Raw genomic sequence first — 25,755 nt, forward strand, 5'->3', positions numbered from 1 at the left:
GCAAATATATCATACCACAACTCTACAACAGCCAAAGCTGCCAGGTTGGGTTCATCTCACAGACTGCTTTGATAACGCCCTGTAAATAATTTCCCTTGGTATTATAGTGGTCAACCCTACGTCCAGTTATGACACTGGAAGATTATGCTGATTATGCTCCTTCTTGCTAGGAGATATTTATAAGCAGCAAGAAGATAAGGAAATAAGCAACTATACCAAAAAGAAATAGTGAAGAGTTACTTTTCCCTATTGTATCATTGAATACCCCTCCTTTGTCACTTTGTCAAGACCCAAAATCAAGTAGCAGATGTGATCGAAAACTTCCTCAGATCTAACCAAAACTGACTCCATTGAAAGGGGAGTTGTTTCTGTTTCTAACTTATCTCAAACTTGGTTTGTCCGTGCCTGTGTTGATTGATTGAATTCCTACTCCAGATTCTAAACTGTTGGGATGTTCCTTAACAGTCAGTGACCTAGATTTTTCTCCCTTCATTAACTCATTCAAATGTGTCTTAAGCATTTACTGTGCACCAGGCACTAGGTATAAAATATTCAGTCACAGTCCCTGCATGCAAGGAAGCTGAGGTTCAGAAGCATATAATCTCCCAAATGTAAGAGAAGAAAGATGTGCTTTTTTTTTCTCTCTCTCTTTTCCTCCCACTCATCCTCTAGCCCTATGGTGCCATGAATTACACATGTGAGAGAAAAACTATCATGAGCTCTTTCTAGCAGTTTTACCAACTTGGTTAGATATGTATATCACCAGTACGATGATGACTTATTGACTTCTTAATGTTCATTGAGAAAAAAAAATTTAAGATGGAGATGTTTATTAGATATCCAAATCAAAATAGCAAATAAACAATTGACAATTCTAGAGTTCAGGAGAAAGAAGCTGGATATAAGTTTGGATCTTCAGCACAGATGATACTTAAAGCCATGAAAAGAAGGTGGGTTTCAACAGGGGAATGAGTGTAGAGACGTCTAAGAACAAGTCCCTGGGAAAAAGAGTTAGAACTAAAGCAAGAGACAGAGGAGCAAGGTAGCACATCCCTGCAGAACAAAGCCAAGAAAAGCGGTTCAAGAAGAACTAGTCAACCCTGTCCAACAGGACTGAAAGTCAAGTAGGAAGAAGACTGGACCTCTCAATCTGGTCATCAATGCTGACCTTGACATGTGGTTTCAGTGGAGTGGCAAGCTTGACTGGAGTGTTTGAACAGTAAAAACTGGAAAAGCTCATATAGAAAACTCTTATGAGAAATCGCACTATAAAAAGGAATAGTAACTAGAGACAGACATGGTCTACAAGCAACCCATCGTGAGTCTCATAAATGTGATTTTTTTAAAGGGCATCTAATGCTCTCATACTATATCAGAACAAGCAAGGAAATCCCATTAATGTTCTCTTTCAACTCTTTATATCTATTAGAAATTATTTTGCAGCCAAAGACTTTCAGCTAACAGAGAGTCACAGAGCAGTTAGCTCTTAAAGAGCTAGTGTGAAGTCCCTATAGGTATTACATATATCATTTAGCCCACCAAGGAGGAAATATGCTTGATAACTTGCCCAAAGCTGCACCAGTCCAGGGTGCTTTAGAGAAGAGGCAAAGTGTGGACTTACTAGTCTGATGCTGTTTTTCCAACCGGATGTTGGGCGATATCACAAGTGATCATCTTCTTGCTAAGATAAATACGAAAAATATTTTTCTGAGTATGCATGCAAATGTGTAGTGATACATGTGCTAATTTAATTTCCAAGTGAAATTCTGCAGAACATCTGGGTCAAAGTGTACTGTGCATCATCAAAAATGTTGAACCGAGAGGAGGGGAGGAATGCATGACAAAGTCTTTACTTTTAAATGATTTTCAGTACACCAAGTAATAACATGTAAGAAGTTCTTGAATTCTATCATCTAATAATTTTGATTAAGAGAAACTAAAAGCAGCCCAAACAATTATGCTAATATTCGTTGTTCTACCCCTTAGCCAAAAAGGACCATTTTAAGGCCAGCTGCTGCTTCATACAAATTTCAAATAACTATTTATTACTTTTTCATAGATAAAGCCTCTGACCTTCAAGAAAGCTTTAGGGAAAAAAAATATCTGATCTCTTTCTTTCTTTAATCAAAGAAATTATTTTAATTATATCTAAGAAAGAAAAAGTATCGAACTATATGTTGCTTGAGCTAAAAGGCACAGGAAAACAGACAACGTATACACATTAAATTTTTAAGAAATATCAGGTAAAAGGAGAACATTTTTGGATAAGCTCTATGTTTGTACAAAGAAGCTAGATTTGCTATTCTCCAAAAAGTGAAGGGACCTACACTATAATATACAGAAATAATTTAATGCCTTTTCACAAGGATGTAACTCAAGTTTTGCTGAAGCTTCGTATTCCTTAAAAGCATATAAAATCCCAATCTGCTTGCAGAGCTGCTTCTTCCTCTCCTATCCATTGATGCAGTAGTTTTCATGGATTTCTGCCCGGATGTCACAGACAAAGACCAAGAAGTTATCCAGGACTTCATCCCTGTTCTGCTGGAAGTAGATCTGGAGGATGGTCATCTTCTCCTGGGTCTCCTTCTCCCCTCTAGTGCTACAGCTGCCATGGGATCCCAGAGCCCATCTTCCTTGGCCTTGAACTCCTTCTCTCTTTGCCAACAGTATTGTTCAATTTCAGCCTGAGATTCTTCTTCTTCTTCTTTTTTTAATATTTTATTTATTTATTCATGAGAGACACAGAGAGAGAGAGGCAGAGACACAGGCAGAGGGAGAAGCAGGCTCCATGCAGGAAGCCCGACGTGGGACTCGATCCCAGGTCTCCAGGATCACGCCCCGGACCGAGGGCAGCGCTTAACCGCTGAGCCACCCGGGCTATCCCTGAGCTGCTTCTTTGACCTGCTTCAGCCTCCAGTTCTTTAGCTTGCGGGCCTTGAACACCTCCCCGGCCTGATTCCAAGCCTGCAGCGGCAGCTGGATGCCCTGCAACTGGTTGGCCATGGAGGTAGAGACTCTAAGGCAGAAGAAAGCTGAGTAAAAAAATTTTAAATAAAAATTATCAAGTAGATGTCTAGAGTATAATCAATGTATGACACACATGATATTTAAAAAAAAAAGACATAGTTATAAATTATACCTTTTATCTTCCAGGAATTTACAATTAAGTCAGGAAAACAAGATTATGAGATAAATTAAAAAGCAGAATACAATGAATTGCAGTATGTATGTGCACATACATTTACATAATGAGGTGAAAAAGAATTATGAGTTTTAGGTATAAGACAGTTTAGTTTAGAATTGTCAATGAAGACTGAATTAGTTTAGAACCTCATCATCTCGCATGATATGGCTCTACTTTAAGATGTTTTTCAGAAGGGTCTCCTTCTATCCAGAAGATAAAACATGGAAGGGCTATGTGAAATCCAGAGGTAGAGTGTAAATGCACTCTGCTACATGGAGCCAGTAAACTTCTAACATATTGGATCAAGAACAGTGAATTCCAAAGCCTATTGTCTATCTCCCCATTGGCCTATTTTTTCTCTCCATATTTTAGCTCTCTCTTCTTTTTTCTCCTATTGGATAATGCTGTGCTGCTATTTGAAGGCAGGGCATAGTCTATAAAATAGGTTTTTATAAATAAAGGTAACAAAATTCAAATCAAAATTTTTAAAAATTCTGGATTTAAATGTGGATTTGTACCTGACCAATGAGATCTACAAGAAAGATCTCTTTTCACTGACAAAAAAAAAAAAAAATATATATATATATATATATATATATATATATAGAGAGAGAGAGAGAGAGAGAGAGAGAGCTAGGAATTAAGTTTCCTGTTGTTTATTTGTTTTTTAAGATTTTATTTTATTTATTTATTTGTTCATGAAAGACACGGAGAGAGAGAGAGAGAGATAGGCAGAGGGAGAAGCAGGCTCCACTTGGAGAGCCTGTTGTGGGACTCCCTCCCAAGACCCCAGGATCACAACCTGAGCCAAAGGCAGACACTCAACTACTGAGCCACTGAGGTGCCCCTCCTGTTCTTTATTGTAATAAAAAAGTAGAACAGCAAAAATTTCTTAAAACTGTGGCTTAAATTTTATTGAGCATATCTATCTCCTTTTAGAAGAGATATTATGAAAACAAAGAAAAATAAGACAGTCTCATATCTCCAGTTACTTCTAATCACTGGAAAAGTAGAAAATGAGCCAAGAAGTTAATCATGCTATAGATAGATTATAAGAAGGAAAAGCACGATAAAAAAAAATATACATACTACTTCTTAAAATAAAACCAAAGTTAAAGAAATAAAAAAATAGGAATGAAATATACTTTACTTTCAAGGAAATACCTTCTGTAAAGAACAGATATATAAAATATGTTGAATTTTAGGGTACACATAACACAAAATTCAGGGGATAGAGAGACGGAAGAAGAAACTGGAAGAGTAGTCTGAGACTGATAAATGACAGCTTTATATAACAGATTATAGAGTTTGGAAGCTATAAAATAATTAAGATACACTTAAAAATTTTATGAAAAAGAATCTCGTGATGAGATAATAAGGAGAGGTACTAATCACTATTTGTCATGAACAGGAAAAATAAATATACTGAATATATTCAGAAATAAAATCACTAGGATTTCATGTGGAAAAGATAGAGATAAAGCTAGTGTCAAATATGATTCCCAAATTCTTGTCTTGAGTGGTTTGTTGATTGATAGATTTTATTACTTGAAATAAGAAACACAGAAAAAGTAATATGATCAAGAGCATAGGGGGAAGCTTAAGGCTAAATTGGAGGTAGAGAATTATATACTCTGAAATTATAGGCGAGATAAGAAAAAGTAAAATATAAATTAATTTCTAATCACAAATTTTCTCTGAAGCTAGATAGAATTTTAGATTCTGTCAGGAAAAATCTAAAAGATTATTTTTTACAAAGATTGCACTTAATAAGAATGAATCTGAAAGTCAGCCCTCCTGAGAGAAATAATACATATATTTAGAAAAATTACAAGAAAAATATTACATGAGAGTTCTAACTATACATTTTTGTCATTTTAGAAAATGTTAGATCTGCACCATAACCTGAAATACACTTTTTATGCAACATATAAGCTTTGCATTTCACTTAAAAGTGAAAATACTGTTCAAAAAAATCTTATAAATCTTGGAAAATATATGTAAGGTATTATTCAATCTTTAATAAAAAGAAATTTTATAACCCTACCATTCACAATATTGAGAGTGAGAGAGATAATATGAGAAAATATCCATACGCATTTAATAAAAATACAAATTAAAGTAATTTGATATGACTATCAGATTGGCAAAGTTGAAGAAGTGCTAAGAAAACAAGAAACAAGCATTTTAAATAGTGCTAGTGGAGATAAAAGGTAATTTCTTTGTTGGAATTTGAAAATGTAGATGAAAATTTTTAAATTTTGCACATGTTTTTAAGATTTATTTATATTTGAGAGAGAGAGAGAAAGCAAGTGCAGGGAGGAGGGGCAGAGACAGAGAGTGAACGAGAATCTACAGGAGACTCTGTACTGAGCACAGACCCCAACACCTGGCTTGCTTTCTCAACCTTGAGATCATGACCTGAGCAGAAACCAAGAGTCTGACGATTAACTGACTAAGACACCCAGGTACCCCTGCACGTTCTTTTTATCAGTCATGTTAGTAATAAATTATGGTATATTCAAGAATTGGACTGCAAATATATACATCTCTACTATATCGCAAATAAAGTAGTTTTTAGCATTTTTTTAAATTAAAAAAGAAACTTTCAAAATCTACAAATATTTAAAATTACTTAAAAATTAAATTTATACTCTTTCTCAAAAGGACTTTTTAAAAATACTTATTATTAAAATACAGTTGACACACAATGCATATTAGTTTCGGGAGTACAATGTACTATATGGGAAATGCTTACTATTTCTCAAAAGGACTTTTGAATGGGTAATTCTAGTCACACTATGCTGCAGAAATGCCAAAAATCCTCTACTCTCATTTATCTTCCTTAAAATCTTAGTCATCACAATTCAACAGCTGCTTCCAATATCTCTGATTCTCTATTAAGACTCTCCAAAACTTTTTTCTACACCTGAGGGCTGGTCATCTCTCCTGTCACCTCTTTTCTCCATCTTTTCAGCTCAATTTTCTTTCCCTTTCTTGCATGCATCCTCTTCACATGACTTAATATAGCCTCCTAGACCTATGCAGTGCTCTAATTCATTGATTTCCTGGATCAACACAGCAAATATCAGTGTCTGCAACTGCCTAAGCAGTAAAATATCCTTCCCCTTTAGAAGGTAGAAGAGAGGCTTTAGAGAAAGAGAGACAGCTGAGAACATTTATATGTTAATATCTGAGATTCTGTCATGGTGAATTTATCATATTTGTCAAAGTTAACATAAATAATATTTTAAAATCTGGTTATCCAATAAGAACAGATTAAATTAATTATGCAAAATGCAATAAATTTTATGCAAATAAATTTGCAAAAAATATACAAGTTAATGCAATACAATTATTAATGCAGTAAAACCAATGCCATGGCTTTAAAAAGTGTGTGTACATATGAAGTATACTTAATGACAGACTTATCTATGCATTCAATTTTATTTTTTTTTTAAGATTTTATTTCTTTATTCATGAGAGACATAGAATGAGAGAGAGAGAGAGAGGCATAGATACAGGCAGAGGGAGAAGCAGGCTCCCCGCAAAGAGCCTGATGCGGAACTCCATCCCTGACTCGGGATCATGCCCTGAGCCAAAGGCAGATGCTCAACCACTGAGCCACCCGGGCATCCCTGCATTCAATCTTAAATTCAAGAAACAATCTAGAGTGTATGGTTAATCCCTACACTTTTTTTTACTGGATATATTTTTATTCTTATATCAAAATATCTTTAGTAATAATTTTTACATAGTAGGATAAGAAATTACTTTTTACCTTTTTTCTAATCCTTCTACATTTTCTAAATATTACATAATAAACATTTGTGACAAGATTAAAATTAATCTATTTGTAAAGGTGAAAATCTTCTGCTTTAATGTAAAGTAACATGTTAAATTTAGAGTAAGGAAATCATGTCTGATTTCATCCCAAGAGAATTTTTTAAAGTCTCCGTTTGACATTTATGCAAAGTCACGTATGCCAGTTCTAAAAAAGATGGATGTAAATTATTTCTCACGCTAAAAGATAAAACCATTTCCAACTGTGTTGGTTTGCTTTAGGATTATCATAACAAAATACCACAGACTGGGAGGCTTACACAACACACACTAATTTTCTCACAGTTCTAAAGGCTGGAAGTTCAAGATCAAGGTGCTGGCAGAGCTCACCTCTCCTGAGGCCTCTCTGCTCTGCCTTCTCCTGTGCTACTCTGCTTGGCCTTCTCACCATGTTCTCACGTGGCCTTTCCTCTGTGCACAGACAGCCCCGGTACCCTTTCTCCTCTCCTAAGCACACCAGTCCTATTGGATTAGGGCCTCACCCTTGTGACCTCACTTAACCTCCGTTAACCTCTTTAAAGGCCCTATCTACTTATATGGTCACATTGGGGTTAGGGCTTCAACATATGAATTTTGAAGGGAGCACAATTGAGTCCATAAAAACAACTAAAATACACTTGATATGTTAAAATAAAACTTAAATTCCATAAGGATGATATCAAAATAGTGACAGATATAGTTCATATAGTAACACTATATATATTCTAATTCTTTGAAAATTTATCTATAACTTTATTAACTAAAAAACATAAAACATAATTATAATTAATAATTAATCAAAGATTCTTTGTTTCTTTTTCTTTTCTTTTCTTTTTTTTTTTTTTTAAGATTTTATCCATTCATTAGAGACAGAGAGAGAGAGGCAGAGGCACAGGCAGAGGGAGAAGCAGTCACCATGCAGGGAGCCCGACGTGGGACTCAATCCTGGGTCTCCAGGATCGTGCCCTGAGCTGAAGGCAGCGCTAATCCGCTGAGCCACTGGGGCTGCCCTCTGTTTCATTAATGTTGAAAATGGAAGAGACTGAGTGTATTTCTTTCATTTTTAACCTATCTGTGCCATTACCGGGTGTCACATATACAACTGTGCAAACAGATCCATTCATCTCAAATGCAGAGCTGGAAAAAAAAAGTGGTAGACTTCAGGGAATGCCCTAAAAACATTAGAAGGCCCACTCCTTAGCTGTTCTTTGTTTTCTACCTTGGATTATACCAAACTGACCAAAACTTGTATTTATAATTGGCCTATTAAAACAAAAATAAAGTTTGACAGAGAACATTAATCAATTCATATTTCAATAAGGACATAGATTACATAAGCCAATAAATCATGCAACCAGCTGTGTCTTTTTTTTCAAAAAGCATTGGTAAATAATCAGTTGGACTGAAATTAATTGCATCTTTTCTTCCCCCAATCCCTCACACACATAGCAGTGTCAAATAGTCGGGAGACAAAGAATAAACTAAGATTTAGTCATAAATAAAATAATTCTGCATCCAAACTAAGTAGTACAGGGTAGGATTATTGGGTTCTTAAGTAAAGACCCAAAGCAAATCAAAGTGCTAAGACATTAGATCACAACTTTTCCCAAGGGATATAAATATTTTTTCAAAGTATAAAAATTCATTCACATGGGAGGACTTTTTTTTTTCCTTTTGTGGCACTTCTGTCAATAATGGTTTCATTTATCCAGTTTTGTTTCTCAAACTTTTAGCAATAATTTAATCAAATTATTTCTGCTTATAAAACTTTGTTTGAAATGTGCATTTCCAAGAAAGTATCTTTCTTCTTTAGAAAGTAGAACATGAGAGATAACTGTGAATAACTCACATGTTAAGTATTAAAAACTATCTTGCAGTGTTACTAGTTACAGTCACCATGTTTCACATTAGCTTCTTGGATCTTATTCACCTTGTAGTTGACAATTTATATACCCTCTTACCAATCTCTCCCTATTTCCCCCACCCTCCAGCCTTTGGATATCATTTTTCTACTTTTTGTTTCTATGATTTTGACTTTTTTTTCTTTTAAGATTCCATGTATACGTGATATCTAGCAGTATTTATCTTTCTCTGTATGGATTATTTCTCTTCACATAATGCTTCAAGGCCTATTCATGTTGCCACAAATGGCAGGATTTTCTTCTTCCCCATAGCTGAATAATATTCTATTGTATATCTATTTAAAAAATCTATATCACGTCTTCATCTGTTGATGGATGGACGCTTATTTCCATATCTTGGCTATTGTAAATAATGATGCAAAGAACATATCTCTTTTTTCAGAGACCTCTTTGATACCTATTTTCATTTTCTTTGGACCCATGAGGTCTGAGGATCAAATGTAAAATATGGTGATTACAGCTAATAACACTGTATTGTAAATGAAATTTTGCTAAGTGAGCAGAACTTAAATGTTCTCACCAGAAAACAACCAAACAAAAAAAAAAATATATGAAGTGATGGATGTGTTAACAAAACAGATGGGGGCGGGGTGGGGACCTTTCACAATGTGTGTCAAACCATCACAATGTATACTCTAATATCTTGAAATTTACATGTCATTTGTACCTCAATATAGTTGAAAGAAAAATGAAACAAAAAACTGTACTTTCCAGCTGATTCTTCTCTTTCTCTAAGGACTTAATGAGGACTAATACTATCACATTTTGCACTCCTATTCACTTTGGTCAACCCAAAGTCTGAGTCTCCCAAACCATCTATTATTTCTCGGACTGCTGACAGGCTCCAGAGGCTGCTAGTTAGGAACACAGTTCTAGAACCGGCTGTCACTTACTAGCAACCACTTACTGGCAACCTTGGGCAAATCACTTAAATTTCTAGTGCTTCATGTTCCTTATCTGTAAAATGAGGAAATAGTACTTACCTCATCTATTAGAAGGATTAAATGATAATAGTGTTTAAGCATTTATGCACATAGCATTTCCAAACAGAGAAATACAGTATATCTCCTAATCTGACCAAATGCTACCCGCCTTTCCAAATCTTTTTCCTAGCCACATGAAACCCCGAAAGAGGTAGCAGCTGCTTCACAGGCATGTGACCTGTTCAGTCCTTCAGGACCCCACATTTATGAGGGCCCACATTTGATGTAATGTTCATCTGTCACCATCTTGACGTTCAAACGGATTTTTGGACATGATTTCCTACATTTCCATTTTGCACTGGGTCCTACAGATGATGCAGTCAGTATGTCATCCTGGGATTCCCTTTTCACTTCAAACTCTTCTCTGAATATTATCTTTGACTTCTTAAGTCCCGAGGACACCATTTTCCTTGCAACAGTATGAAGCAAAGGATTTTTTTCTGTCATACCCCATAGACCATAGGACCAGATGGGAAGCAGTTGGGTGTGAATCCGTCCCTCCTGTTTGAAGCTTGCACCATCAGACTAAATCACCCACTCTTCTATTCCCATGTACTGACTGAGTCACTCCTTCAAATTTGCTTTGGGCTCATTCTCTTTCTCTTCATTCCTATTCATGCGTCATTCTCAGTGACTTCAGGATTCATGTAGACGAACCATTTCATCTTCCTGCAGATCCTTCCCCTCCTCCTTCCCCTTCCTGCAGATCCTTTCCCTTCCTGCAGATCCTTCCCCTCCTCCATGTATAAATTCTTTTATTTATTATTGTAATTAGATCTTCACAAAGTTGTCTTTTCACCATCTGTGTTTTTGTTAATGTGAAATTGAATTGTAGTTGTAAGCAAAAGTTGGTAGCCTAGGGAACAATTGTATATTCAGTTTAACAGAAATAAAAGAATATTTGTCTTAAAATGCAAGATTGTTACATAGCCTTTCGCCATGCACTTACAGTATAAAAAATTTAATTTCAAAAGTGAAAATTGCTTGTGCCATTTGAGCTTTAAGGGTTGGAATGTTTAAGTGCAACAACACCTCCTTAAAGAAAAAGCGAAGCAATCTAGGCCTCCCCTGCAAGAGGGCATTTCAGATTTATAATTAAATCTAAATCTTTAATCACCTGCTCTTCCACCCCTTCCCAAACAGTGATGCCCATACTGCACCAGCAGCAACTCATCATAAATGAGATCTTAAAGTCAAACACTCTTTTCTCTGGTTGCCACCTGCTGTTCTTTCAGCCTACATCCTTCAAATTCAGCAAAACATCTAAAACACTGATTCTGCTTTTCACTCTCTATTTCTGTGTCCTGTTCCCTCTTTCACCTGGCCTAGAGTCCATGTTTTCTAACTGAAATTATCCCCTTTTAATTATTGCTTGCCTCTCTTTGTTTTCTCTAGCATCCTCCACTGAAAAAATGCATACACTAGTTGAATCCATTTTAAAACATGTTTCATGCCTGCTTCTGAGAAGCTGAGTATAATTGTAGAAGATCACCAACTAGAAAGAAGAAAACTTTAAAATATATACTAAAATTTTCTTATGGATATCCAATGCTCCCAAACCTCCTACACCCCTGTAGTAGTTTCACTTCCTAACACTGAATCATAAACAACCCTTTATACTCTCTCCAGTCTCTTTTAAGCACTAACCATTTGTCTATTCTTCGGCGCAGAGTGGCAGGGATCATTCTTTTAGCACCTGCTAATCATGTTTTCTGCCCTTCTGCTTTCTTCAACTTACACTATAGGTTTTCCCCCATCATTCTCAAGTCTTTTCGTGTTAAGGTCACTTGTGACCACCATCTTGCCAAATATTCTACTCTGTCTTCTTCTTAATTGACCCTCCACCAGCATTCTTTCATTGACATCCTCTCTTCCCTTAGTACCAGATATTTGACACTTTGCTATCTTCCACTTATCTACGTCACTGGTTATAACCTTTTAAGATTCTCTCCCCTCTTAATATATGCCTGATTCAAACATTGGGTGTGATCTCCTTGGTTGCTCTTATCCAATTCCACAGTATAAATATCATGTACACAGGGTGAACCACTGCCCCAAGTCTGCCAAGCACTAAAAGGATTCCCAGGACTTGAGATTTTGAACATTACAATGGAGACAGTCCAGGGCAAACCAGGATGGTTGTTGACCCTCTATCTATATGCTATAAAACTCTAAGCCATGCCATTTAAGTCCAGAGCTGTATCTTCACTTGGTTTGTAATATACACTTCAATGTTAAATCTATTTGAAATGAAACTCTTGATTTTTATCTTCAAATTCTTCTCTTATTATCCTTATCACCATAGATGTTGTCATAAGGTGCCAGTTCCTAAGGCAGAAGAAAAGAAATCAGAAGTTATTTATGCTTCCTCATGACTCTCCTTCTGCCATTCCCCTGTACAGTTGCCACTGTCCAGTCTTGGCAGCAGCATCTCCTACCTGCACCACCACCTGCACTAGTCTCCTAGCTACCCTCCTCTTTTTAACCATTGATCTTTTCCATTCTGCACAATGAATGCTGGGATAACTTTAAACTAATGATTTTTTTTTTTGGTAAAACATATATAAAGGCTCATTTCTTTTTTTTTTTTTTAAAGATTTATATCTTTTTTTGAGACAGAGAAAGAGAGAGAGCACGCGTGCATGCCCATGAGTGAAGGAGGGGCATAGGGAGAAAGAGAATCCTCAACCAGACTTTCTGCTGAGCATGGAACCAGACAAAGGGCTCCATCCCAGAACTCCAAGATCATGAGGTGAGCTGAAATTAAGACTTGACTGCTTAACTGACTGAGTCACCCAGGGACCCCTAAAGGCTCATTCCATTTAAAAAATTTCAGTGGTCTCCCACTACTTTAAGAATAGCAGCAAAGGGGATCCCTGGGTGGCTCAGTGGTTCGGTGCCTGCCTTTGGCCCAGGGCGCGATCCTGGAGTCCTGGGATCGAGTCCCGCATCGGGCTCCCAGCATGGAGCCTGCTTCTCCCTCTGCCTGTGTCTCTGCCTCTCTCTCTCTATCTATGTCTATCATAAATAAATAAATCTTAAAAAAAAAAAAAAAGAACAGCAGCAAAACATCTCTCTGGGGTTTACAACGATGCTTCTCTACCTGTCTGCAGAGAGGATTGAGTTTTGTTTTTGCTTTTTTCTAATGTGTCATGGACTGACATGCGGTTCCACTGCACATGACCAGAACCTATTTGCAGCATGAAATACTCCTAGCAAGTCAGAAAATACCTGAATTGAGATAATCATATGCTGGAGCCTTAGCAATGTGAAGTTGCTACAAAGGTTTTACATTTAAGTACTTGCTTGTCTTATTTGCTGACCGGAAGTGGTCTATGACCCAAACTTTTATTAGCAGTGGTCTACAAGGCCCTGCCTCTCTAGCCTTAACTCACACAACCCACCCACTTGCTCCCAAACCAGCAGACACCCTAGCTTCCTTTCTGCCCTTCAAATGAACTATCAGACCCGTGGACTCAGCTAAAAACATTCTTTGTCCAGCTCTCCACAATAAAGCTTATTGTTATCCTTCACATCTCGGCTTAGACACTTAGACACTCTCCTCAGAGAGGCTATCCCAAAGCACTTCTCTTACTTGATGTTTTCCAATTATTCTCTGAATCAAATAGAGTTTATTCCCTTTATAATACAATCCAGGATGTTAACATATATTTTTAATTTAAAAAAGAAATTTTTTTGAATTTCAAAATTAAGATTACTATACTAAGTCTAAAAACTCTTTGCTCTTCAATTCTACCCTTTCTGAGGAAACCACTATCAATAGGTTAGTCCCGTGGCTGTGCTGGTATGTGCACATACACACACACACACACACACACACACACACACACACATTTGTTTACTTGTTTTTTAATGGAATAACACTTTACATATTACTTTGTAATAGTATAAAATAATTTCACCTAACAATACATTTTAGACATGTCTAAAGTTTAGAAACCTAAACCCTTTTATAATTTTCTTGAAACAGATATACATAAAACTCAAGCAGTTTTCCATGATTTTGGGATATGTTTTTAACTTGCAATTCTTGTTTTGTTTTACTGTTTGTTTCCCTACTTCTCTGTTCCCTTTCTCCACCTGCATCAATTTACCCTCTTTCACGTCCACAACCCATTGTGATTCTTGCTAAAAACTCAATGTCTTTCGTTTCTCAATGTGTTTTGTATGCCATTCTATTTGGTTCTCTGCATCTTACTCTTCCCACTTGACAGCTCATTGTCAAAATAGTTCCAATAGAAATAACATAGATTCTTCTCATTCCTTGTAATTGCTTTTTTTAGTAGCTCATAGTGTGAATGTAGCATGTATTTTTTTCAGCTAAAGTCCATTCACACTTTCAATCTTTTGCCTCCACAAAAAAAAGGACAATAGGCATAGTTGTATATATATCTTTATATGGAGGTGCTTTTACTTTTTAGGAATGGGGTTGCTTCTAAAACTATGGTTATTTTAAATTTTACAGACATTGTTAAATTGCTTTCTGAAAAGGTGAGAATAACATATATTCTAGCAACAAAGAAAATACCATTTCCTTCACAACCCACCAGCAGGTTTATTAAAACTATTAAACTTTGCCTGTCTGATCAGTAAAGTGCTATTTCATTGTTATTTTAAGTATAGGAAATTTGAATTTACTCTTATGTGAATTCCCTCTTCATATATATCCTTGATGTGTTTTTTTAATCAGGTAGTTTGTCTTTTTCTTTACAATTTGTAGGGACTTTTCTATACCATAGAAACATTAAACATTAATCTTTATCTAGGTTGTAATCCTCTCTCCACCATTCTATCATTTGTGCGCTTTCTGATGGTGTAGTGGACACTTGTCATACTTGTGGTTCCTTCAGGAAATACTGTACATCTTTTTTATATGTGAGAATTTCTCACTTATGAGGCTGCCTGTCCTATAAACTAGAAAGTATAAACATGTCTTCAGATGTTCCCTTGCAGCTAAGACAAGAGAATAGGCCCCAGCCTCTTCCTTTCAGATTCACCTGCATATAACTTCAACTTGGAAATGATCAAGGTGAGACAGTAGCTGTGGTATTCCTGTCCTAGGGAGATAGCAGTGGTATCCTCTCAAAAGTACTTTCTCAATGAGGTTTAGATGTTTTCTCTTCCAAATTTTTTTTCTGCCTCTGCAGCATTGGTAGTATAGTGGTGATTTCAAATTGTTTTTCTATAACATATACCTAAAATAGATGCTGTCACTTTCAGTCAAGAACCCAAATAATACTGGTATCTAGGCATTTACAAAAATTATATTTTTATGTTAAATATATTTTTATTTGATTTATTTCTGGGTTTCTGATCATGTTACCAAGTTTCCCCTCAATCCCTATACTGCGTATGTACCTTGATGATTTTCTTCTAAGTATTTCATGTTTAAACTTTAAATGAATTGGTAACATTTAATTATATATATATTATTTTTATATATTCACATTTTTATATACATATTTTAGTTCAGATTTATAAATTTTAAATATTATATAGTAAATATTTTATGCATAAGGAGAGAATGAAAGGGGAGATCATTGATGTCCAATGTAACATTTTACAAAGATGGAAATCTTCTGTAATGCGCAGTGCCCGATAAAGTAGACATTAGCTGCACTTTAAAATATGACTAATGTAGCTGAGGAACACAATTTTTAAATTTAGCTTTAATTAATCTATTTTATTTTTTTTTATTTTTTTGTTTTTTTAATATTTATTTATTTATTTATGATAGTCACAGAGAGAGAGAGAGGCAGAGACACAGGCAGAGGGAGAAGCAGGCTCCATGCATCGGGAGCCCGATGTGGGATTCGATCCCGGGTCTCCAGGATCGCGCCCCGGGCCAAAGGCAGGCGCCAAACCGCTGCGCCACCCAGGGATCCCTAATTAATCTATTTTAAATAGCACTTGTGTCTAGTGGCTATAGTATTGATCGGCACATACAGTGAGAATGGGCCCAACTTAGTTTCCTTCTGGGTTAAAGAGTTAATTGGTAGCCCCATTTATAGAATAAGTATTTTCCCACTGAATGTGCCATATATAAAACTTTCATATACAGATATCTATTTTCTAGATTCTCTATTTTTATGGCTCCATATGGCTAATATCATATTGATTTGATTATAGTGACTTTATAGTCTCATTAATAATGTGTAAAGCAAGTTTCCCAGATTCTCATTCTTCTATATGAAACTTTTCTTGGCCTTTTGCAGACATATATTCCTCCAAACAAACTTTTATGTCATTGTATTCAGTTCTAAAATCAACCTTGATGAAGTTCTATTTAGAAGTAGCTCAAATTTATAGAATAATTAAAAGACTTGGCATTTTTACTGTATTAATTCCTTCCAACTCAGATCACATTTTTCCATTGTTCAAATATTGTTTTATGTGCTTTGATAAGATTCATATACAATTTTATATAGACCTGATGTTTTCCTCTTTAAATTATCTGTAAGAATATTATTTATTGTAAATATTCAATTTGTATTGTCATTTGCCTACAGATAATATAGATAAGAGCTATTGATCTTTATATATTTACCTTGTTTCTATCTTAACAAATTCTCTTAGTCAAATTTTTCCTTGATTTTGCTTTTAATTAGGATCTTGAGATTTCTAAGCATACAATATTGTCATTAGAAAAAAGAATCCTATTTTCCATGATTTATACAGACTTCAATTTTTTTAACTTACTATTCGAAAACAATGATAGCAGTAGAAATTTCCATCTCATTTTTTATATTAATTGCAATGAGAGTTTTATAATTTAGAAAGATAGTCTTGGTTTGAGAGAAATTATTCTGTCATGTTTTGTAGTTTACTTTTATTCCTACTTAATTTATATACATTTTTCAGGATGTATTGATATTATCCCAAGGCTGTGATTTTTTTTATAGACTGACATACTGGAAGGTTTCTAGATATTAAGAACATCTCATAAAGATTTTTGCATTTTATATATAAGATAAGCTACAAGTTTTGTTTTTTATGCTAACTTCATGAGGATTTATATTAAATATTTTTTTCAGTGGATTATACTAGGTTAAGTAACATGGGGATTATCTTTTTTTTTTTCAAGGATTTGGTAGACTCATTGTGAAAATCTGTGGTGTCAGGAGCTTTTATTAATGGCAAAGCTTTAAATTCTTCAATCACTTTTATGATTATTGGCTTAAGTTTTTTACTTTCCCTTGAGATCATTTTAGAAATTTAAATTATGTTACAGAGGCATCTTTGTTGTCTCTAAGGTTTTGAGATTTGCTGCCACAAAATTGTCTGTAGAAATGCTTTATTATTTTATTACTATTTTAATCACACCTCCAGTGATGTTTCATATTTCATTACCATTCTGGCGTATTTTGCTCCTTTCTTTTGTCTTAATCAGACTTGCTTCTCAAATCTCACTTGACTTTCAGGATGGTTCAATAGTTATCAAAAAGATGATCTCTAAAGTCCAAATAATTACAATTTTATAGCAAGTTTTTTACGTGATACTTCTAGTTTGTTTTTGTAAAACACTGGTCTCTTATGAATAATAAGAAAGTCTCCTATTACCTTGAGTCTCCAAATGGAACTCAATCAGAAGATCTGTTCCCATTCAGTGATCAAAACTCAATCCCCCAATTAGGGCCTTCTGTGGGTAAAAGAGGAAAGAAGGAATAGAAAATGGATTTAGGGGCAGCCTGGGTGGCTCAGCGGTTTAGCACCACCTTTGGTCCAGGGCCTGATCCTGGAGACCCAGAATCAAGTCTCAAATCTGGCTTCCTGCATGGAGCCTGCTTCTCCTTCTGCCTGTGTCTCTGCTTCTCTTTCTCTCTCTCTCTCTCTCTCTCTCTCTCTGTGTGTGTGTGTGTGTGTTTGTGTGTGTGTCTCATGAATAAATAAATAAAATCTTAAAAAAAAAAAAGAAAATGGATTTAGTAAAAAGAGTGAGGACAACTGTTAGCACTTTCCAAATTTGACACGGCAGCAGAGCAGCCTTCAAGTGCACCTGCAGGACTAACTTCCAGAACAACACTGCAGAAATGATCTATCAGACATTGACTACTACCACAATCAGTAAACTTCAACCAACACGACAAAATAGGTTCTATTGTCATTCATGAGGCTGAAACAGTGAACAAATCAGACAATAAATTCCTGTAATAATGAAGTTTTACTTTCGGGAGTAAGGTAGGAATGATAGATATGAAGCAAGCAAGGTAAATATGTAAAATAGATATTATGTTAGATTCTGATAATTGTTATGGAGACACACAAAGCAAAGGAGGTCTGCAATTTTAAATAGGCTAATGGAGGGAAGGGTGCAAAACATGTTGATATCCAATGGAAGAAAGTTCCAGGAGGGAGAAAACCTGACATGTTTAAGAAACAAGAAGACCAATGAGGTTAAAACAGAGTGACTAAAGAGTGTTAATAAGGTGTGGCCACTAAGTTACAGGCAGGGTAAGAAGGTGGGGATAGGCAGAAACCTATAGGTCATAGCCAGCACTTTGGTTCTTTGTGAGGTGGGGCGCTGTTGACGGGTTTGTTGGTAGAGTGACACAATCTAATTTATTTTTTAAGAGGATTGCTCTGGGTGTTAGAAAGAGGGAAAGAGATTTGTTGGTAGACTAATGAAATAGTCTGAGCAACAGATGATGATTCTCATCACAATGCCACCAGTAGATTTCTTAGGTATGAATAAATGTATCATAGATACAGCTGACAAAATGTGTTGATCAAGTGGATATTAGGTGTGAAAAAAATAGAGGAGTCAAAGGCAACCAAAGATTTTTCATTTGAGCAACTTGATGCATGGAGTTTCCATTAACAAACGTGTAGAAGGCTACACAAGTAAAATTGGGCGAGGGGAGGATCAGAAGTTCAGTTTGGGACCTGTTAACGTTTGGAATGATTGCTACCCATTCAAGTTGAGTGTCAGTCAAATGAAGAATTACTGTCAAATGAAGGATATGAGTCTGGAATTATACACACAGCCCAAGCACAGATTTTTCTACTGAGATGTGGAAACAAGATGTCATCTAGTTTTCCTAGGAAAACCCTTAATCATTGATTGCCCCCATTTCCCCTGAAGTCTTTTATTTTTTTTTCATGTTTTCATCTACTTAGGTTTGTTCTATGCTTTAAGATGTTTCTTCTACTTGATTTTCATATCTTAATAAAACTTAATACTTGCCCTCACTTCACTTGATTTTTAATTTAAAATCATGTTGTAATTCAAGGGAAAAAAGTATGTAAAAAAAACAAACCAAACTAAACCAAAGCAAAAGTATGTATATGTGCACACAGACACTGCATTGTGAATGTCTTGAGATGTCCTTATTATTCTCATTGTGTTAATTTAAACAGTTCCTTCTTCTCCAGAAGCTCTACTCTTTGCCTGCTTGTCCCCTGAGGCCGTATTATCACTTGTGCTGCTAACTGAAACTCAGGTACAACCTTGGGAGTTACTTCCCATGGTGTCGAGCTCCTGAATAGTGAAAAGCTTATTGGTTTGGGCTCTTGGATCAGGAAAGAGGCAGCTGGAAGATGATCAAATTCTTATCAAGGTACCAGCAAAAAGATTGCCTACTCTCAGACCTCTTCTGAGGACTCAGTCCACAGGAGTTGTAAGAACCAAGAACTTCCACTGCATTCTATATTGACTGTGTCACAAGAGATAGGGGAGCTTCTTAGGATCTTCTGTTTCCTGATTCTTGCCTTGAACATGTATGTTGTGGATTCCATGCCCAAAATACAAAGCTTCCATTTGCTTTCTTGATGCTAAAAAAAAAAAAAAATTGTCAAAATGGTGAATACCACACTTCATATGCTCAATATTTTATTGTCAGCAGAGGCCCCAAGTAGCTATGTAAGGCTATAAAGTGGAAAATGAAAGAAATATAAGCTACCACTGATTTAACACCTAAAATGTGTCAGATATCCTGCTAGGTACTTAACATCTAGTCCTTGTAACTATTACACAAGGTACCTAATATTGATCTCATTTATACGTGAAGACCCCTGTTTCAGGTTGCAGGTAAAAAATTATTCTTAGTCACTCTGGGTCAACCCAAAACTTCCTGACCCCAAACCCCATAGTTTTTCTATTATACTCTTTTACCTTTGAAATATTGTTACTTTTCTCAAAAGATCAATACATACAAATATGTCTGAACACTTTTTGAGTATTTCTTGACATTTTCTGTATATACTATCTCTTGGGATGATAATGTCTCAAGTATCAGCCAGTTTCTGTCAGAGACTGATATGGCAGAGTGAGCAATAAAAGCCAGGGTCGGCTATCTCCAAAGCACATGCCCTTTCCACTGCGCTATAGTATTTTCTATAGTAAAATAAAAATAATTTTTATATTATCCACTCCTCAATTCCTCTTATTAATGTATATATAATTAAGAGTTGACATTATTTTGAGAATTCATTGGACTTAAGTATATTAAAGCAAATTTCTTTGTGTTGTCCTAGCCATAAGGCAATTTCTAGAAAGTTCTGACCACATGCTATGGCACAACACAGTTATTGCTCAGCCTGAAACCTTGGTGCCTTGAATTTGGCCTTGCAACATGCTAAGGTTGGGAGCAGAGTTGTTGATGTATGTTTGATGTGATCCCAACATAGAGACATCATAGAACTACTCTAGTCCTTCCAAATTATATACCAAGATGCTCAGGAGTAATCGTCATTCTTAATATACTGGATCCTGTCCAGGCCCAGATTCTTGGACTTCTCTGAATCTCTCATTATGACCTCAGAATTAATCTCTTTTAACTGGGAAGGACCACCCAGAAGTAGCCCTTAAACTGGAAGTAGCCATACCAAATTTCCCAGAATTTCTTCAAGCTAAAGTGTCACCCAGGACCACACTGAGGCAGGGCAGGACATCTAGTGGAGTTCTGGTTTGGACTCAACTTCCAAGAATGTGTGGTGTCTCCTCCAGCATTGAAAAAGCAAGTCACAAAGTCTAAAACCTACTCACTCATAGAAGTACCTTGGTTGCACTGTATCATCTCACCACTTGGCTTCAGTGTTACATATGAGCATCAGCTGTCCTCATCTGAAGATCACAGCCTATAATCCTAGCCTGTGCATTACCCTAAGAATATGGTAAAAGTCATCTCTCCAATTTAGCTTACCCAAAAGGTAAAAGAAATCTTTAACTTTTTTACTGCTAAGTCGTCTTTGTCTAATTCTTGGTAAGTTCAAAATATTTTAATCAAGATTGTATATAAAATTATTAACTGGGTAATGTAGTACATGACAATTTTTAGGTGAAATGTGTCATATACACGAAGGATATCAACACCGTTTGTCATTCAGCTTATTTCTGCCTGTGAATTTTGGGAACAACACAATCATAAATACCCATTGAACAAAGACGTCAAGATTAATCCTGTGAATTGACAGTAGTAGATTGAGATTTGGTACTTTTTTTTAAGCCTGGTTGTGCAGTTCAGTGCTTTAACTTACATTTACTTCTATGTCTTTGTTTCACATGAGCAAAAATGGAATGTGATGAATGAGCATATTGAACTAGCCTCTAGCTGAGAATTTTTGACCTTTTGAGTATATATTACAACTGCCATATTCCTAACCTTTCTATTAAATCCCTGAGCAACCCCAAATTGATATTGTTATTTAAAAGAAATTTTTCTTGTGTAAAGGGATACTAGTATAGTAACACTGCAAGTCACCATATAATCTGACCTAAGCATAGACATGCCTCTGAAAAACCCAGGATGCTGCTTTTCCTTCAACCATCCATCAACTCAATGACTGAGAATATAAGAAAATTCTGTTTATGATATTCCAGTTTCCCTCAAAACCAAGAACAAGAGGTCTTATCAGTTTGTGAAATATTTTAGATTTCATCTAAAACAGGTAAATTGATGTACAACTGATAGTTCTAGTGAGAAAAGAGAAAGTTGTGCTGGATTTATTTGTCTATTTCTTAAATAAGAGGAGGGGGTTAACCCAAGAGCCATTTGTCAACCACCATGTGGAATCACTTATACCAGACTAAGCCATCAATTAAATTGGAAAGCATCGCCCTATAGTTTCTAGATTGTAGAAAAACGCTTATACAACTGAGAAAGAGTGAGCAGCAAGACTGTACCTGGTTAATCCAATCCCCCGAGTTCTTCCAATTCTATTACCGTAGATTGTCTTTCATCACCTTCTGGATTTTTACCTACAACTGCACTGTGATGCCAGCATCCAGTTACATATCCACACCACTGGTTAGCAGACAGACTAAGAAATCTCTCCAATTTAGTCATTTATGTGTCAGCAAGCAGGGAGCCCCACTTCCCTCATTGCCAGAAAACTTACTTCTGCAGCACTGGAGTGATGGCCAGACATTTACAAGCCATTTTCTTTGGCTGACAATTTTGTTTTTAAACCCTTAATGGAGCATCTGCAACTACTGTTTTATTGAACTAATTTCAAATGCAGTCGTGTTTCCAGTAATCTATGACAGTTTTAAAAGTTTGAAGAGACCAGGAGTTGGAGACAACAGTAAAGCAGATGTGTTTTATTGAGATGTGTTACATCTTACTACACTATGTTATAGACCTATTTCAGGAGGCAAACAATAGGTCAGGCAACAACAACTCCCCTTTAAATGTACATAATTCCAGGTCAAATAATAAAATGAGAACATATAAGCCACCAAACTCCTTGTCCAATATGCAACTATCACAAATGTGTATAAAAATACAAGATGAATGATTACAAAAGAAGTCCTGAAAGTGCCACAACAGATGATTAATTTTGAATAAAATATTCTTTAAAAAAATAAACAACTACTGAGAACCCATGGTGTGCCAGGGACTGCCTTAGATTCATGGAATTTATCAGTGACTAGGGTGTCTGAGTTCAAGAAACTAATGATCTGGGGGATGGCAAAAGCAGGCTAAAACAAAGATAATAAATAAGTAAATTACAAATCTTGCTAAAAGTGCAATGAAAAGACAAACAGGTGGAGCAGGAGCAGGAAGCTCCAAAGTACAAGAACTGTCTGGTGACAGAATCAGGGTAGTCAGCATACCATCTGACAAAATGATATTTGAACAAACACTTGAAGGATAGTTGGGGAATAACAATTATATTTTAATGATAAATTATCAATTAAAAATGAAAGTCTAAAGAACTAATCTGAAAAATTCCACAAAAATCTGATGAATAGAGGTGAAGACTAGTAATAAAGTATCAGAGAGCAAGAATGATGGAAAAAAATACACTCAAGTATTTCTCCCTTTACTGTTCCCAACAGCTTTTTTCCCACAATTCACTTTTCCCTCATTTCCTGTTCTGCACTTCTTTGCTTTCCCCCCAAAATTTACATGCTTCCTATCCCTCTTTACATAACTATACTTGTTTCCAATAATACATTACAGGTGTCTACCCCTTATCCATGGGGAATACATCCCAAGACTCCCAGCAGATACCTGAAACCATGGACACTATCAAACCCCATACATATTGCCTTTTTCTAGACATACATACAATGATAAATTTAATTTGTAAATTAGGCAGAGTAAGAGATTAACAACAAAAAATACAATTGTAACAACAGACTCTAATAAAAGTTATGCAAATGGGCTCCATCTCCAAATATCTTGTACTGTTCTTACCCTTCTTGTGATGATGTAAGAAAATGCCTATGTGATGAGACAAGTGAGGTGAATAACAGGCACTGTGACCGTAGCACTAAGTTATGTTTGTCAGGCTATGTATGCTCAGGAGGAGAATCATGCACTTCTGGAATGCAGTTGACCTTGGATAACTGAAAATGCAGAAGACAAAACTGTGGATAAGGGAGAACTAGTATATTATATCCCAGGAAACCAACATATCCACTTACTTATCCTTGCTGGAAACACTTTCTTTACTTACACTCTGACAATCAGAATCATAGTAAAGACTATGTTTCATTTATTAATTTTCTTTTGCTCCTGAAACCCTTGCCCTAGAATGAAAATCCATCAACTATAAACAAAAATCATTAATTTTAAAAGGAAATTATGAAATATATTATCTCAATCCAAAATACTCAATTTTCATAGATTGGAATTTTATATTTATAATATTTATAAGTATATATACATATAAATTTGTGAACAAAGAAAACAAGTTCATGTAGATAATAAGCAATAGTATGAACAACTTTGAGGATATATTGTAATGAAGTTTATTTTACTCACTAAGGAAGGAAGAGATTGGGTAAAATTGGATAAGGGGTGGCAGTTGGAACTTATCTTTAGACAGGTCATTTGCTATCAAAATTGGATATGCTAGATATATTAATTTCCTAGGGCTGCCATAACAAATTATCACAAGCTGGGTGGCTTGAAACAAATTTATTCTTTCATAGTTCTGAAAGCCAAAAGTCCAAAATCACATCCAAAAGGCTTGGCAAGCTGTCTGGATTCTCTGAGGGAGAATCTGTTCCATGCTTCTCTTGTAGCTTCTGGTGATTGCTGGCAATCCTTGGCATTTTTGGTTCATAGATGCATCATTCCCATCTCTACTTGTCTTCACATGGTCTTCTCTCTGTGTGTCTCTGTATCCAAATTTCCCTCTTCTTTTTTTAAAAAATATTTTATTTATTTATTCATGAGAGAGAGAGAGAGAGAGAGAGAGAGAGAGAAAGAGAGGCAGAGACACAGGCAGAGGGAGAAGTAGGCTCCATGCAGGAAGCCGGAGGTGGGACTCGATCCCAGGTCTCCAGGATCAGGCCCTGGGCCGAAGGTGGCACTAAACCACTGAGCCACCCGGGCTGCCCAAATTTCCCCCTTCTTATAAGGATATCAGTCATTGGATGAGCATTCACTCTCCATTATGACTCCCCTCATAACTTGATGATATTGCAAAGACCCTATTTCCAAATAAGCTCATAATCACAGGTGTCAGAGTTTAGAACTTGAACCTATCTTTTTGGTGGACACAATTCATCCCTCTGGATAAGAATTTCATTTTCCTTAAGACTATGACAAAATGAAGAAACTACTATGTTAATTAGGTGGTGTCTCTTTTCCTGAAACTATATTACTGATTTAGCGTATTGGTTTCAGTGGGTCTTGAGTAGGGCCTTAGCAATTCTTAAATACCTCTATTAAGATTATATTTATTTTATTTTATTTTTAAAGATTTTATTTATCTATTCATGAGAGACACATGAGAGAGAAGCAGAGACACAGGCAGAGGGAGAAGCAGGCTCCATGCAGGAAGCCTGATGTGGGACACGATCCCAGAACTCTGAGATCACGTCCTGGGCCAAAGGCAGACGCTCAACTGCTGAGCCACCCGGAGCCCCTATCTTTAAAAAAAAAAAAAAAAAAAGATTTTATGTATTTGAGAGGGAGAGAAAGGGAAAGAGCAAGAGCAGGGGAGGGGCAGAGGGTAAGGGACAAGCAGACTCCCCACTGAGCAGGGAACCTGAAGCAGGGCTTGATCCTAGGACCCTGAGATCATCACCAGAGCCGAAGGCAGATACTTAGCTAACAGAGACACCCAGGTGCACCATGAGTATATTTCTCTTGATGAGCACTAATATATAGAATTGTTGAATATATAGAATATTGTACACCTGAAACTAATTTAACATTGTATGTTAATTGTAGTGGAATTAAAATTAAGTTAAAATAAATAAAAATAAATCCAAAGTTTAAAAAAGTACCATAAACTAAAAAAAAAAAAAAAAAAAAAAAATCTTAAATACTCCTACAGTCTAAAATTTCCTGATAAAATGGAGGAAGAGAAAAAATGTCTTAATGTGGATGCCACGGGTTCATTTTCTAATTAATTTGCATAAGTC

At 35.9% G+C, this 25,755-nt stretch overlaps 1 long non-coding RNA gene across 1 annotated transcript; it reads right to left on the reverse strand.

Moving 5' to 3' along the window:
* Positions 1-3,819: 3,819 nt before the first annotated feature.
* Positions 3,820-23,723, reverse strand: LOC112670507 (uncharacterized). Its single transcript, XR_007402027.1, has 3 exons — positions 23,573-23,723; positions 17,493-19,703; positions 3,820-12,239 (listed from the first exon to the last, which is right to left on the reverse strand). It is a non-coding gene; the product is annotated as an uncharacterized LOC112670507 (long non-coding RNA).
* Between the last annotated feature and the right edge of the window lie 2,032 nt (positions 23,724-25,755).

The sequence above is a fragment of the Canis lupus genome, chromosome 14, assembly GCF_003254725.2.
Source record: "Canis lupus dingo isolate Sandy chromosome 14, ASM325472v2, whole genome shotgun sequence".
In the NCBI taxonomy this organism is placed as follows: Eukaryota; Metazoa; Chordata; class Mammalia; order Carnivora; family Canidae; genus Canis; species Canis lupus.